Source organism: Thalassophryne amazonica, chromosome 9, assembly GCF_902500255.1.
Source record: "Thalassophryne amazonica chromosome 9, fThaAma1.1, whole genome shotgun sequence".
Taxonomy (NCBI): domain Eukaryota; kingdom Metazoa; phylum Chordata; class Actinopteri; order Batrachoidiformes; family Batrachoididae; genus Thalassophryne; species Thalassophryne amazonica.
Genome location: NC_047111.1, coordinates 57,094,239 through 57,111,724, shown reverse-complemented (window position 1 = coordinate 57,111,724; position 17,486 = coordinate 57,094,239). Strand labels below are relative to the sequence as shown.

General features: G+C 44.5%; 1 long non-coding RNA gene and 1 other non-coding gene across 2 annotated transcripts; one reads left to right on the top strand and one right to left on the bottom strand.

Moving 5' to 3' along the window:
* Positions 1-803: 803 nt before the first annotated feature.
* trnas-gcu lies at positions 804-885 on the bottom strand. The gene has a single exon. It is a non-coding gene; the product is annotated as a tRNA-Ser (tRNA).
* Positions 806-17,170, top strand: LOC117517887. Its single transcript, XR_004562879.1, has 3 exons — positions 806-886; positions 9,616-9,620; positions 17,158-17,170. It is a non-coding gene; the product is annotated as an uncharacterized LOC117517887 (long non-coding RNA).
* Positions 17,171-17,486: the final 316 nt, after the last annotated feature.

Below are 17,486 nucleotides of genomic sequence, written 5' to 3'. Positions count from 1 at the left end.
CTTCATCAGAAATAGTTTTATACATGTTAAATGCAGAAAGTAAAATAATTTCTGATTTTACAAGACTCTGTCGTTTAATTTGAAAAAGTCATAGCACAGCCCAAGGCTGCCATTAGTCAACATTTGTATAAAGTCAGTCTTTTGGAAGCTGCATGATTGTGTTAATACATCAAACCTGGGCTGTTTTTTTATGTTTTGATTATTTTGTTTTTCATTTTATCATTTCACGCTCTGTCTTGACCACAGACTGTATGGTAATAATTGGCCTATTTTTGTATATCAAACCATTCACGAGGCTGAGAGAGGGGCAAACTGCATCGTCATTCACCAGGGAACCACAAATGCATCATGGGAAATGCGGTTTTAGTACACGGTTAGCTGCATAGTTTGCTTAAACATGAAAATTCAAAAAAGGTATAATTTTTCAAGAGAGTAATGTCTAAGGAATACTTGTGCCGAATTTGGTGCATCACCATTTGAAGGATTGTTTTCAGTTATCTGCTGCACTATTTACAGCAAAACCAAGAGCGACAATAACGCCAGAGATGATGAGCTGGACACAGACGAGCCTTCGAACAGAAGATAACATGTACCGTATGTTGTGTGCTAGCGGGTTAGCAGGTGTTGTACCTTGGTTGACAAATTAGCGTGATTCCACAATAACCTTCCACCATACATTAAAAAAAAAACATAACTAAATCCCCCCAAAATAGGTTAAGGCACCCGACCCAATATAGATCTCTAAAAGTAGCAGCGCATATTTTCGTATGTGATTAATGTGGTGATTTTGGAAAATAAGTTATCGACGAGGATGGGATTCGAACCCACGCGTGCAGAGCACAATGGATTAGCAGTCCATCGCCTTAACCACTCGGCCACCTCGTCTGTTGGTATATGCATTCAACTTTGTATAATAAAGGTATATATTTAAAATATATACAATTTATTATTTATATTGTAATGTAAAATAAATATTTTTTACGGTCGTGGAAAATGCCGATGATTTGCCACTTTTTCTTATTAGGACATTTAGTGTGGGGTAATCGTCCACCTCGTCTGTGCACGCAATGCGCCATCTGCTGGGCGTACAGTGTCATATAAGGATTTCTTTTTTAAACCAGACCCTGAACCGGGTGGCAAGACGAAGGTTCTGCTCACCCAAACCTCTCCAGCTAAGGAACCAAAACCACTAAAGTTAGTGACAAAAATCCAGCTGATAAGAAGATTTTCTTGACTGAAGATGGACAACTGAAGTTTATATCAACTTTCAAAAAAAAAAAAAAAGTTTGTGTTGATCAGTGTGCAGCCAGTAAATTCAGAGTGCCGGTCCCAAGCCCGGATAAATGAGGAGGGTTACATCAGGAAGGGCATCCGGCGTAAAACAAACCAACCCAACTATGCAGACTAAGAATCGAATTTCCATACCGGATTTGTCGAGGCCCGGGTTAACAACGTCTGCCACCGGTGCTGTTGCCCAACAGGGTGCCGGTGGACATTGGGCTACTACTGGGCGAAGACGATGAAGAAGAGGAGGAGAACATTTCCACAAACAGTGGGAGAAGAAGAAAACTAGAAGGGTGGAAATGAGAGTGGGGACTTTGAATGTTGGTAGTATGACTGGTAAAGGGAGAGAGCTGGCTGATATGATGGAGAGGAGAAAGGTAGACATATTGTGTGTGCAAGAGACCAAGTGGAAGGGAAGTAAGAGCAGGAGCATCAGCGGTGGGTATAAGTTGTTGTACCATGGTGAGGACAGGAAGAGAAGTGGTGTTGGGGTCATTTTAAAGGAAGAGTATGTTAAAAGTGTGTTGGAGGTTAAGCGAGTGTCTGACAGGGTGATGAGTGTGAAGTTGGAAATTGAAGGGGTGATGATGAATATCATCAGTGCATATGCCCCACAGGTAGGTTGTGAGATGAAGGAGAAAGACAATTTCTGGAGTGTGTTAGATGAGGTGGTGGAGAGTGTAGAAGAATTTTTAGGTCCTTATTTGAACTATGATGAACTATCAAGTGTCCTGATCCGAACTGTATGTCCTCTGGTTGAACTAGCAGGTGTTCAACCCAAAAAAAGGGCTCTATTAGTCATTTAGTCTGTCAGGGGCTTTCCAAGGCCTTTTAGGTGCTTTCCCGCAGGCCACGTGCAGGGGCCTCAGGCCAGCTGCACGTGTGGCTGAGGCCACGTGCGGGGGGGGCCTCAGGCCAGCTGCACCTGTGGCTGAAGGTCTTTTAAAAAAATCAGTTGTAAATCCTTCATGTTTTAATGGGGGCGTTTGTCACTTTGAAATAATGGCCTAACACCTGCTTAGGGTTCACTAGAGGACGCTTCCAATAGAAAACCATGTCTTGGGAATGAAATAAATAAAAAAGTCGAAGGAGGAGCGATGCCCGCGGGTCTCCAATAAATAGACGAGCGCGGTTGTCATATTCAGTCTCTCTAGAGGACTCAGTTTGTCTAAGCTCTGTGTCGAAGGCTTAAATAAACTTAAAAACTCTGTGCATTTTATCTTGCTTAAGGCTGAATTATTCTAAAGTGTTGTGTCCTTCTCTAGCATATCACTTGCAATTAGTTTGTGTTATCTAAAAGACGACATCCTGAGAAGACCAAAAAGACGAGCTGCGACAGAACTTGGCGAGCCAGCTTCAGGAGGGTCCAGGGGCATTCCGGCAGCCTGGGGCAGTCCAGCTCATCCCTCCAGACCGTAAATAACAGTGATCACGACTAAAAGGTAAGCAGAAACCTTTTATAATTTCTGCACGATCTGGAGGAGTGAGTCGGGATTTCCGCCCAAGTTGACAGGTGATATTTTTAATTGCCTCTTACCCAAAAGAACCTGGACTAAGAAAATTGATAAGAGACTAAAAAAAGATAAGATTGAAAATTATCAGGCCTTGTAGATAAAATGCTCAGAAGGTGTGTGTGTTCCCGGGAAAAAGAATGTCTATGTGAGTGAAAGGTCAGGAATGTTCATGAACTCTGGTGCGGAAAGAGTGCGTGAAGAACTAACCTGGATGCTTGGGGAATAATTGGTGTTGAAATTCGTTACTAACGTGCCGGCTGATAGCATGCGCTGTAGGGGTTAATTTAGGGGAGTATACTGACAAATAGATACAAGGTAATACAAGGTTATTTAAAGAGTTTAACAGAGACTGAAGTGAAATAAGTGAGAAAAAAGAGTTTAACAGAGAATACGTGCAGAGGAAGCACAAGATAAGCGCCTGAGGGGGCGCAGTAGAAATACCGTACGTGATAAAGAGATTTAAAAGTGCAAAGTGGCACAGCTGACAGTAAGTAAAAGAGCTCAATAAAGGACGTCATTTTTTAAGAAAAGAGAAAAACTATAAAAAAAATAAAATGAATGAAGAGTTAGTGCAGAATACATGAGAATTAATGAAGCAGAAAATAGTGCAGTAAGGCACCAGATACACGCTTGTGGGGCGTGGGAGAAGAATAAGTAATTAAGTACACAGTAATATGAGTTTTTTATAAGAAAAGAAAAAGAGAATATTTTCAGTGCAAAGGCACATTAAGCTCACGAGGAGCTCAGTAAGTGAAGAAAAAAAGGTAGAAGAAAGTGCAGAAAGGCACAGGATACGCACGTGAGGCGCGGTAAGGCGTAGAAATAAATGAAATATTGTATGCTCAGAAAGGAGCTTGTGAAAATAATATAGTAAGCACAGGATACGCACGCGAGGCGCGGTAAGGCGTAGAAATAAATGAAATATTGTATGCTCAGAAAGGAGCTGGTGAAAAATAATATATTAAGCACAGGATAGCACGCGAGGCGCGGTAAGGCGTAGAAGTAAATGAAATATTGTACGCTCAAAGAGGGCTTGTAAAAAAAGTAATATATGAAGTTGCTGACAGCGCCGGAGAAGCTGTCTAACGTGAAGAAGAGATACATGCTTAAACAGAACACATTGGTGTTAAGTGAATAAAAAGGTTGTTTAAAGCCGCGGAGTGAAAAGTGGCAGAAGTCTAGATAGAGATATATAGAAAGTTGTTTTTAATAATTTTTGTGTATAAAGCTGTTGAAAATTGTGTGTGGGAGAGTGGAGAGTAAGCGGGGAGGTGCAAGCAAAAAGCTGTGAGGGCTTGCAAGCTGGCTGACATACAAGATTAATGTGAAAGAGTACGAGGGGGAGGTATTTAGACCCAACAGGAGGACTTGGGAGGTGCATGACAGGCAGAGAGGAAAATGTGAAACAGAGACAGTGAAGAAAAAGACAGGAGAAGAGTGCTATGTAAATACAGAGAAGGTAGATATTATTTCAAAGAGAGAAAACTAATAAACAAACATAGCAGAAAAAGACGAGAAGCAGAAAGTTAAAAAAAAATTAAATTAGAAGGAAAATAGAAAGTCGGGAGCAAAGACATTAGGAAGTGTTAGGGTTGTAAGAGGATTAAATAAATAAAATTGGTTATAAATCAAAAGAGATAAAGCTTAGATTATAGTGAAAAAGCTGACAGACTGATCAATGCTTGGGACAGTCATTGATGGGAGACTTAAGTGATGATGAAATAATACTCCCAGAACATTACTTGACTGACGGAGACATCGAAACCCAGGGAATCAGGACACATTTTTGGCTGGAAAGGACCTATTTTGACAGGGTAGGAGCAGAACATTGGCAGGACGAACAAGAGATCAATCAGAAATTATGGCAGATTACTAAGGTAATCAATCTGAAGCAAAAGAAAGAACAATTCCCTCTAATTAATTGGGAGCTGCTGATAAGACGTCTGTGGCATCAGGGTTTAACCCCGTGGCTGGAGCTGCTTTGTGCTGACCCTAATAAAGAACTTAGCATACCATTAAATCATTTAGTAACACTACCAACCGATCCAGGTGAAGAACTGTTTCCTAGGTTGACTCTGACTGTGGTCCCAAGGAAGGTTCGGTGGGAAACAGGTAAATTTTCATATTTAGTTAAAGAAAAAGAAGACGGGCATAACAGTTGGAAATTTAATCCTTTTAAGGGTTTAAAATACAAAACAGGTGTTACAGCCAGCAAGTTATTGGTCTGGATCAGGACAGCCCCTGAGGGACTACCAGAACACCATAGAAACACCTCACATAGCGTTTGTCAGGGTTACATGGGTAACTCTCAAGGTCAAGGTCGGGAAAGTACCCCGCTAGACTTAGTACTAAGAAAATATCCAGGAAAACGCACTAAGGCCAACCAATGTATGAGAAAGTGGCACAAAAGGTCACATGGGGGCAGGCAATGGCCTTTGGTGGGATCATTTGATCCGGTGATGTGTGAAGCAGTTGCGGTAGAAATACAGAAAAAAGAAATTAAAGACCAGCAGAAGAACGTAAAAAACAACAAAAAACGCACTGAAGAAAAAGAAGTTTTGGCCTTGTTCAAGCAGGAAGCACAGAGGCTACAGCAGAAAAGAGAAAAAATGACAGAGGAAAGATCCAAAGAGACTAAAGCCAGTGCACCGAGCTGGGAATCAGAGCCACCCCCATATAAACGTCATGATATGGGAAAGACAGCTGGACAATTTGTATTAGGAACTCGTGAAGAGGACCAAGGCATGGATGTGGAGGGCAAATTCACACTGACACTAAAAGCTCGAGAGCCACAAGGAGACAGGTCCTCAGTCTGTCAAATGGATCATACAAGGTCTCCAAGTCCGAAAGTAAGTGGTCGCTCACCACGACCAGCAGGGGGGGCCACAAATAACAGTGACACGGAGGCAGACGAGGATAAAGAGAGAGACCTGAAGGCTCCGCCTGCACATCGAGGTCCACTGAAAACCGTCCCCTCCCACCATAAGTCAGCCGACTGGACCTTCACAGGCTATAGAGGCTCCGAAGAGTGGCACAAGAGCTTCTGTGACACACTGGATCTGGCCAGAAGAGATAATGAAGAACTAGCTGAGCAACTTCGGCTAGCGAAGGAAAGAATACAAAGACATAGGGACGCCGAGGAAAGAAGAATATTACAACAATCGACGCCCAATCAAGGGAATCACATTATAGAGCCACCCACCCGAAAAATTTCTGGTGAGATCATCATTGAGAGTGCAAAAGAGGCCCGACTCAGGCAAAGACAACAATGTGTAGCCAAAGACATAGCGGCTTTAGAACAGAATATAACCGACTGGATGGACTGCCTGGAACCAGTCAGTCGCACTCGATCTGGAAGACAGTATGGAGCCCGCACAGAAGAAGAGGAGGACGAAGACCTCATATGCCCATTGGTGGTTAGAAATGGTCATCATGTGTATACCCCATGGAGCTGGACAGACATGGTGGGGCTGGCCAACAGACTGCCAGACATCACCCAAGGAGCTGGGAGATGGATAACTGCCTTAGAAGAAGGCACTGCAGGGGTAACCTTGTCTTTAGGTGACATAAAAGCCTTGCTAATGCATGTCATGGGAAAACATGACACTGAAGAATTAGCAGGAAAGGTTGGACTAACACAAATGATGGGCACTAATCAACATGATGAAGTCCCCTTTAATCGCTATAGAAACTCCATGTGGGAAGGACTGAGAAGAAAGTACCCTGAGGTCTTGGATCCCTCTAAATTGGATGATGAGGAGTGGACACCTGAAGAGTGCCCAAAGAAGTTCCTGCACCGATTCCAGAAGAGATGGGCGGAGGAAACAGGAAATGCATGGAACCATTCTCCAGCAACAGAAATCCTGTTTAAAATAACTGTAAAAAAGGCTCTACCAGATGAGGTTCAGAAAGCCCTAGATGGAGTCGTGGGACTATCAAAAATGAATTGGGCTTTATACTCTGAGCATATTTGTCACCATCTTGAAATCTACAAGAAAGAAAAACAAAAAGAAGAAGATGCAGCAAAATCCCTGACGAAAAAATTGGTGCAGATGCAGTTGGGAGAGCTAACCAAAGTCAAGAAAGAAAAAACAAAGACCCAGGCACCAATGATGACCCCTGTTCCTTCTGAGCCGGCAAGCCTAGGCCCTACGGCAAACACTGCTGCCACCATACAGGCACCTGTGGTAACAGCCACACAGAGCCCCCAAGGAGCAGCAGGGAGCACTGCTGCAGGAGAAGTCTCGGCACCAGTGGAGCATCACTATCACTACCATAGCACTGGCACACCCGGAAATGGACCCACCTACAGTCATGGGTGGAGAGGAGAGTCACGGAACTTTCAAGGTCAAAGAGGAGGGTGGCGAAGAGGATCTCGCCAACCTTCATTTGGAAGCAGATTCCAAAACTCAGCTCCCAGGAACAGTCAAGTGGGACCGCCTATGGGACCAACACCCCCAATAGGGGATCAACCCTCTAATGAGTGTTGGAGCTGTGGACAACCTGGACATCGAATGAGAAATTGTCCGGCCCGACCTTGGGTTGGACCCTCTGCCTATTGGCAATAGGGAGGCCTAGAGAAGACAGAGGGGGAAACGGTGGCATTGGCTATTTCGATGATACCTAAGGAAGAGCCAACCGTCACTGTTAATATACAAAACAGAGATTTCCCTTTCATGGTGGATACAGGGGCAACATACTCTTGCATAGGGAAAAAGGGCGCTCATCTCCCCCTCTCTGGGTCTGTAATTAAGACCATCGGCTTCTCTGGGAAAACTCAAATAATACCTTTTACACGCCCACTTCCTGTAACGATTGCAGGAAAAACAATTGAAGCACCCCTGTTATACTCACAAAATACACCTGTGAATTTGCTGGGAAGAGACATTTTATGTAAGCTACAAACCCAGATAGTGTGTACCCATCAAGGACTGCAAATACACTTTCCTGACGAAGCACTCGCCAACATTATGGTGCTTATGGACATGGAAAACAAGGTCCGACCTGTGCAACCCATGGTATACTGGCTGAAGTTACAACCAGAAAATTCAAATCTTCAACTGCAATGGGAAAAATGGAAGCCCTGGGCCGAACAACACTATGAAGCAGTATATACACCTAGTTTACCTTTACATGTCACCCTGATGTTCGATGCCAAACAAGAACAAACTGACTATGCATGCTGCTGGGATGTATTGATGAATCAACGGCTGTTTCACATAACCACCACAGAAATTTATTTAGGCCCCCAAGGGGCCGCAGCTTCTGTCAAGCTAACTTCAGCTGAACAACAATGGTATCAAGTGCCGAATGCCACGCCTCATGTGACCCTTTTAGTCTCAGAAAAGTACGAATCCCATGACCTAGGTCCAATGGTAAAGACAGCCTCAGAAGTTGAAGAATGGCAAAACATGGAAAGTCCACAAGTACATCTGTCAAAAGACCAGCAGTTTATACGAATTAATTTAAAAGTAAATGATGAGGCTATAGCTCAAAAAGTGGAGCTCAATCCTAGACCAGAGGGACAGATGGTGTTATCGGCCCAACAAGAGAAATTGTTAGAGCAAATACCACCAGTGGTGTGGTCCAAAAGCAAAACGGATGTAGGACTAGTAAAAACAGCCTTACCAGTAAAAATAAAAGTAAAACCGGGAGCAAAACTGCCTCACCAAAGGCAGTATCCATTAAAACCTCAGGCTATTGAAGGCATAAAACCAGTAATTAAGGGACTAATGGCAGCTGGAGTTCTAATAAAAACTGCAAGCCCATGCAATACTCCTATCTATCCTATCCCTAAAAACAATACCAAAGAGTATCGGCTGGTACATGATTTGCATCCTATCAATGCAATAATAGAAATGGATGCACCTATAGTACCTGATCCGCGTACTATACTATCAAGCATCCCTGCTGGAGCAAAATGGTACACAGTAATCGATCTGTGTTCAGCCTATTTCAGTGTGCCTGTGCACCCAGACTCACAACATTTGTTTGCATTCACATTTCTGGGACAACAGCTAACGTATACACGGCTACCTCAGGGACTGAACCTGTCCCCAGCCATCTTTAACAAAGTCCTGGCTGAAGATTTACAACACCTTGACATACCCAGTACATTGGTGCAATATATGGATGATCTCCTTATTGCATCAGAGACTCAAGAACAGTGTGAAAAAGATTCATTAATTGTATTGCATGCATTGGCAGATGGAGGTCATAAAGTAAGTAAGGACAAATTGCAGTTCTGCAAACAACAAGTAGAATACTTGGGAAGACAGTTGTGTGGGACCACGCGATGTATAGCCCCAAGCCAAGTGGAGGCTATAATCAAGGCTCCCAAACCCCAAACAGTGGGACAGATGCTTTCATTCCTTGGGATGGCAGGGTACAGTCGGCCGTGGATTTGTGATTATGCTATAAAAACTGCACCTTTGCGTGCCATGATTAGAGCAGTGGGGCAAACAAGCAATGCAGCTCTCCTCGTCTGGACAGATCAGGCAACGGGAGCTTTTGAGGCCCTAAAAACAGACATGCAATCTGCTCCCGCGTTAGGTAACCCAGATTATGGGAAACCTTTCCATTTGTATGTTACTGAAAAAACTGGATATGCTTGTGCTGTACTAATGCAGGAAACAAATGAAGGAAAACAACCATTGGCCTATTATAGTACAAAGCTTGACAACATTGAAACAGGATTGCCACCATGCTATCAGGGTCTAGCAGCAGCTGCCTTTGCATTTCAAAAAGCATCATCCATAATCATGGGACATGCAGTAACGTTGTACACGTCGCATCAGTTACATGCCCTGCTAACCAGTCAACGTTTTGTCTTAACACAAGCTAGACGCACTGGATATGAAGTTGTGTTGTCCGCCCCAGAAATAACAATACAACGTTGTCACACGGTGAATCCCGCCACCAAATTGACCACACCGTTAGATGGTACTCCACATAACTGTGTGGCAGAGACAGAGAAATTTTTGAGAGCCAGAGAACATTTGTATAATCACGCCATAGATGCAGATCTAACCCTGTTCGTGGATGGCTCATGCTTTCGGGATGCCGCGGGATTGCATGCGGGTATGGGGATTGTTAAACTAAACACGGATGGCGAGACCTTTGAATTACTGGAGTCCCAAGGAATTGATCAGCCTTGTTCAGCCCAACTGGCAGAAATCAAAGCCTTAACTATGGCTTGCCAGATAGCTAAAGATCAACGTGTTAATATCTACACAGACTCAGCCTACGCTTATGGCGTATGTCATGTACATGCAAACATTTGGAAACAAAGGGGATTCCTGAGAGCAGATGGCACCCCTGTCACTCATGGAGAAGCGATTTCCCAACTGTTACAAGCTCTCCAATTACCGTCTGAGGTAGCCATCATTAAATGTGCAGGTCATCAAAAGAATAATAACATCATAGCTCAAGGTAACAATCTAGCAGATGACGCAGCGCGCAAAGGAGCACAAGGAGAAAATATGTTTCCCCTGCTAACCATCCAAGATTGTGCCCCACTGGTTTCACTTGACGCACTGATAGTGGCTCAAAGTAGGGCCAGTGGAGAAGAAAAACGAATGTGGGTTAAACGAGGCGCTATTGAGACACGCAGTCAGGGGCCAGCGGACAAGCTGTGGCGCAGTAGTCATGGACATTTTGTGTTACCCACCAATTTATTACGACATGCAATCATTTGGGCCCACGGACCCGATCATTGTTCGCGAGTCCAAATTATGAACAAACTAAAAGCTGTCTGGTGGTCACCATATATGGCAGCAACAGTGGACCGTTTGTTGAATGAGTGTGAGGTATGTGCACAGTACAATGTCCGGAAATCATTCACAGCCCCTTTAGCCCACATTCCGGTCCCTGATGGGCCATTCAGACATCTTATGATGGATTTCATAGACATGGGAGCTGAAAATCGAGTTAAACGAATGAGATATGTTTTGGTAGTGATATGTAGATTCAGCCGATGGATTGAGGCAGTAGCCTCTGCAAATCAAGACCATAAAACGGTAGCCAAATTCTTGTGCCGAGATGTCTTTCCAAGATTTGGCATTCCAGATACTATCTCATCTGACAACGGTAGGGCTTTTGTAGCCAAGGTTACACAAGAAACATTCAAACAATTGGGTATCAAACAGAAGTTTGGGTGTGTTTATCACCCCCAATCAAATGGGGCGGTGGAACGGGCTAATGGCATTTTAAAGAACAAACTAGCAAAAATCATAGCAGACAGCAATGGCAAACTAACCTGGCTGGATGCGTTGCCGCTTGCTTTATTGTCAATGCGCTCACAAACTAACCGACTAACCCATTTGACACCATTTGAAGCTCTTACAGGTCGGCCGATGCCTATTCCATACCTGAGAGGACCCTACGAAGGACCATCGCTGGAGCAGCTACAAGACGAATGGCATAATTATCTGAGACAGTTAACCCAAATACACAAAACTATCTTTTTGCAGGTCAAAGGTGCTACAGAAGACAGAGAAGCAGAGATTCCACTTGAAAATCAGAGCATCCAGCCTGGTGATCTGGTTTACGTCAAGGTGTTCAAAAAGAAGTGGGACAGGCCCCGCCGAGAAGGTCCTTTCAAAGTTATTCTTGCCTCACGTACAGCAGTCAAAGTAGACGGTAAGGACACTTGGTTTCATTTAAACCACTGCTGTAGGGTTGGTGGCCCAGCGCCCCTGCGGCCTCGGCAAGCTCGTCTTAGCAGAGCCGCCGGGCCAAGGGGGGAAGCAAGAGAAGCCAGAGACCCTACAGCAGCACTGAGGGACGGCCACGCCTCCCTGCAGCCAGAAGAAGCACCGAGGGAAGGCCACGCCTCCCTGCAGCCAGGCGAACACCGGCCAAGGCGCTCACAGAGACTGATTGAACAAAGACGACGCACAGCTTCAGAGAGTAGTGGATCCCTGCCAGATAGAGCAGCGACAGACTCAGATGCAGACTCAGAGACAACTGGAGACGCAGGCCAACAGACAGACAGAAATACAGACCGACAGATAGACAGGCCACAGGAGACATCAGACTCGGACAGCAACTCAGTAGATTTACCGACAGAAGAACCGCAGGAAGTACAACCCAGACAAAGCACAGATACACCACACATCCCTAGTGACAGCTCATCTAGTGACGGCTCACTTAGTAGCACATCTAGTAGCACATCTCAACAGTCATCAGAGCAATGATTAATGAATTATTCAAGGGATTGACAATACTACTGGTGGTCAGTATGGGAGAAAATAGACATCCAAAACATACAAAGGACTGTGCCGTGGCCATGGCCGCAATAGCAGCTAAACAAGGCATTCTAAACACAGGAAAAACATATAATTTGGTATACATTAAATCAAAAGCCTACAAGAACATAGGAATACAGGGAAAGCTGGGGGATTACATATTAGGCGAAGCCATTAGCATCAAATGTGAAGAGGAGGGAACACTCAACATAGAGGTAATTTGTGATAAAAGAGGATGCAGGGAAACCAAGCAAGACGTAACTGTTACAGTACATGAAGCCACAAAATGGGTAAAAATCAAACCAAGGAAAAAGAGGACAATTAGAAGCCTAGAAACAAGCAGCCACTTAGGGAGATGGGATCCCAGTACAGACCTAGCCAGCACACAAGGGTTGAAGACCAATTTATTTTACCAATGGTTGAAATTTTCGGCTAGGCAGATCAGTGAAAAGCCTTGCATAGCCTGTCACCGGAAAGGTGTGATACCTCAGGCTAAACCCCTACCTGATATCAACAACTGTTATAGGAGTCCCCAACATAACTCAGACCAAGCAGAATGCTATACACAATGTGTTATGAAAATGGCAGTAGGTGATGAAAAATATGCTGCCGACAGTAAACTTTGTCCAGTGCCCCTAAGTACAGAAGGAACCGTTCCACCTATGATTAAAATAGAGAAAGGGATGATACACCCATTCTGTATAGCTAAAGGCTTAGTAGCACAATACATAAGCGATTGGCAGGTAGGGACGACCCACCCAAAACACCACATACAGTGTATGCAAAAGCAGCAAGAATACAAACCGGCCAAAACAGCATGGAACATTACCGTCTGTCACACCCTGCCAGCAGCAGGCATACAGTGTGAACAAATAGTACCGGCCACAGGGGGGTCTGTAATTGGACTGAATCTCACCCATGCTTCATGGGTATCTACTCCAAATTTAGCTAAGGGAACGGTACCCTTAGCTGACATCTTTTGGATATGCGGACAAAAAAGGAAACTCCTGTCATCGCTGTCCCCGAATTGGAAAGGCCTTTGTGCTCCTGTGATGCTCACAGGAGCAATAACAGTAATTGAAATGCCAAATTCAATACAACCCATGCCACAGAAACTTCGTAAGAAAAGAGGAATAATGACGTTTAAAACAGACTACAACATCACAGTAAGAAACGGGATACCAGAAGGGATACCCCGACAGTTAGAAGCCATAGACAGTAGCAGAGTTAAAGCAGATGAAGATGCGGATAAATGGGGATGGGCATTGGCTCTGTTCGGGGTTACTCCAAAAATCCGTTCTAGGTTCCAGGAGGTGCAGTGGATTAATTACTTGTGGTATAATCAGCAAAGATACCTGAACTGGACATTGGCAGCAGTAGGAGCCTTAACCGAACAACTGCACGCCACCTCGCTAATGACAATGCAAAATAGATTAGCTATCGAGATGATGATGGCTGATGAACAAGGAGTTTGTATTATGATCAAAGCCACCGAATGTTGCACAGCTATTCCCATGCGTACAGGGGAAGACGGAAATTTGACAGAGCTCTTAATCACACTTGAAGAGATGCAACAGGAACTGTTAAGTAACTCCATAGGAGGGAGAAATGAAACTGACGATTCTGGATACATTGTAGGGAATGGAATGAATATTGGCCCACTGTTTTCACTGTTTGGGACTCTAAGGAGAGGGTGGATATCATGGAAAGACTGGTTATACCAGATAGGTGTAGTCTTGGCACTAACAGGGGTGGCGGTCTTGCTGGTAATATGTTGTGGTATTCCCTTGATAAAATTTCTGGTCAATAAATTGATTTCATCCACAGTAGGACAGCTCCCACTGTTAGCCATCCGAGCCCTGGAAGAAAGCACAAACGAAACAGACAGAGAACCAGAATATATGGAAATGGATGAAATACCAATTATCCTCCCCGACAGCCCCCAGCTCCCTAATATTGTGGCGTACACCCCAGATAGGGAGGACTGGGACGGACTGTGCTTGGTGATATTGTAGACGAGGAAGAAGACATGCACGCACATTTACATTCACACACATGCACCCACAAAAATGAGGGATAGGATAGACAATATCTGAAAGAATGACATGGAGCTGTAATAATGAACGTATATGTATATTACTAGGACACAGGAGTATGGCTGAGAGACCAGACTCCCCTGATCAGGGACCTATGCCTGATCTGCCTCTATCAAGTCTGATTGGACTCTCAGAACTGTTTGGAGAAGAGGATATACAGGAGGGATGGTCGAGACATGATTGGTCGCCACAGCCGCCATCCATCCAGCAGCTAAACCAGTTGGCAACAGAAGGATCTTCATCGTTCCAGCACCTGGCGATGACGGCTTCACAGAATCTGCCTGCAGCAAGAGTCGGCCCGAGGACTCCACCATCACCTGAAGGACCCTTTGGACTCAGGAACACACCCCTTCCGCAGATGCCATGGAGACAGTCACATGTGCCAGTGGCAACGATACCCTCCAGGGGAGGCAGCCAAGGTCGGCCATATGCAGCAACCGCCCGAGTGCATCCTAGACCCAATTCACTGCTAGGACCTGTCCCCAGCTTTCCACCCCCAAGGCAGGAGAGATATTCTGATCAGCCCAGTACCTCTGGAGGAGGATCAGCAGGGGTAGACCTTAGCCGAACTCACCCACCAGGACAGAGGGGAGCTTTGTACAGGCTGCTAAATGCCCAGAGTGTCCCACCCACTTGCCTGTGCGACATCAACAATACTCCCCCCACACACGAAATGCCTTCCCCCTTGTACTTCCTGTCCCCTGGACTGCACAACCTTAATCTGGTCATGGTCACCCCACAGGACATGGCAATCTTGGTTCGAGAGCTTCGTCTTCCACAAGAGTCTGTTCCAAAAACCTTGGAGCAGCTCCTGCCCCTCACAAATCACATTCCCCATGAGCTATTTGAAGAAATCATGCCACAACTAAGTCAGACAGCTGCATACCTGTTCAGGATACACCGTGACAATGCCAACATCTCTTGTGCTCAGGAGGGCCTCCATACTCAACTGTGTGGTCTTCAGTCTAGTATGGACATGCTAGCCTGCATGATGGAGCATATGGAAAGGGAACAGCTAGGGCTGGCCACCACCACCCTGAATGTGGGCAAGAATTCTCTGGGGGCCCTGTACAACCTGGCCAAGCAGCACAAGGAGCTGGAAAGATCCATCAGAGAACTGCACGACTGTCTGAAAGCCAGAATTCCTTATCCTTCCCACACTACCCCTGAAAGGCCAACCTCCCCATGTTCCCCAACTTCTCCCAAAACTTCAGATGCTGAGTAAATGCTGAGGAGCGTGGACTGACGTAATGGCACTGAACACGGACTATGATCTTGGTTCTTGAGTTTGAATTGCGGACTGGTTTCAGAAATCTGAGTGTAAATAAAACAAAGAAGGATATATGTTAGTAACGAAGGTTGGGTAAATGTCTGTCCTTACCATCATCTGCGTAACACAGATAAAGCTAAATGCATACACATAGATATCACATTGCAAAGTTATAAAAAGGGGACCCTTACACGGCGTGTTTGTAGATTTAGTAGTAAAGATGCACCATAGGGACCCCTTTTTTTCTTAAATTATAGCATGCCTCAAGAGACATGCATTGCCTAAATTTGGTGTCTGGCCAAAACGGGCATTAGAAAACAAGCTGAAAAAGAAGAAAAACAAAGTGGAGAATGTTGAGAAATGGCCTATAATGAAAACCATTATACGATTGACTAAGGCAAATGACTTAAGGACGGACATGAAGGGAAACCATTTATTGTGTTTATCATTTAACTAGACATAGCTGCGCTAACCTTAGAATAGTTACTTGATTGGTTGACTAAATAGTGGTAACGTAGGGGTTATTTGATGCATTTAAATAATAAATGTGTGACGCTTTAACAAAATAATATGTAGAACCAAGTATAATGGGTTGGAGCCTCTGGTTGAGTGAGTCAATAGATGCCAGAAGATGATTGGTTGCACTGATGTCAATGTGAAGCCTTTACTTTGCCATGATTAAGAGGTTGATGTAACTTGTTTTATGTGGCCATTTTAAGTGCCTTGAATTACACCAAAACTCAATGTTTGAATGTCACCTTGTGTTGATATAATCCAGCTAATTGCTCACCTTGTGCCTTAGTATGTAGGTTCACCTGCACTGCAATATATTTACCGTGTGAAGTATCACTGATATTCATATCCGCACCAGAGTTATCAGTAAGTCGAGTGCTGTGTTTTTCTTTTTTATTGCAATGCACAAATGAGGATGTCTTGTCAGTAAACAACCCAAGAGTATAGTTGATGTAATGGGACTCTTTCGAGTCCCAGAGGAGGGACTGTAGAAGAATTTTTAGGTCCTTATTTGAACTATGATGAACTATCAAGTGTCCTGATCCGAACTGTATGTCCTCTGGTTGAACTAGCAGGTGTTCAACCCAAAAAAAGGGCTCTATTAGTCATTTAGTCTGTCAGGGGCTTTCCAAGGCCTTTTAGGTGCTTTCCCGCAGGCCACGTGCAGGGGCCTCAGGCCAGCTGCACGTGTGGCTGAGGCCACGTGCGGGGGGGGGGGCCTCAGGCCAGCTGCACCTGTGGCTGAAGGTCTTTTAAAAAAATCAGTTGTAAATCCTTCATGTTTTAATGGGGGCGTTTGTCACTTTGAAATAATGGCCTAACACCTGCTTAGGGTTCACTAGAGGACGCTTCCAATAGAAAACCATGTCTTGGGAATGAAATAAATAAAAAAGTCGAAGGAGGAGCGATGCCCGCGGGTCTCCAATAAATAGACGAGCGCGGTTGTCATATTCAGTCTCTCTAGAGGACTCAGTTTGTCTAAGCTCTGTGTCAAAGGCTTAAATAACCTTAAAAACTCTGTGCATTTTATCTTGCTTAAGGCTGAATTATTCTAAAGTGTTGTGTCCTTTTCTAGCATATCACTTGCAATTAGTTTGTGTTATCTAAAAGACGACATCCTGAGAAGACCAAAAAGACGAGCCGCGACAAGAGTGTGCCCAAGCATGAAAGAGTGGTGATAGGAGCGAACTTCAATGGGCATGTTGGTGAAGGGAACAGAGGTGATGAGGAAGTGATGGGTAGATATGGTATCAAGGATAGGAATGGGGAAGGACAGATGGTAGTTGATTTTGCAAAAAGGATGGAAATGGCTGTGGTGAATACCTACTTTAAGAAAAGGGAGGAGCACAGGGTAACATATAAGAGTGGAGGAAGGTGCACACAGGTGGACTACATTCTTTATAGGAAATGCAACCTAAAAGAAATCAGAGACTGTAAGGTGGTGGCAGGAGAGAGTGTCGTTAGACAGCATAGGATGGTTGTTTGTAGGATGACTTTAGAGGTAAAGAAGAAGAAGAGAGTGAGAGCTCAACAAAGGATCAGATGGTGGAAGCTGAAGGAG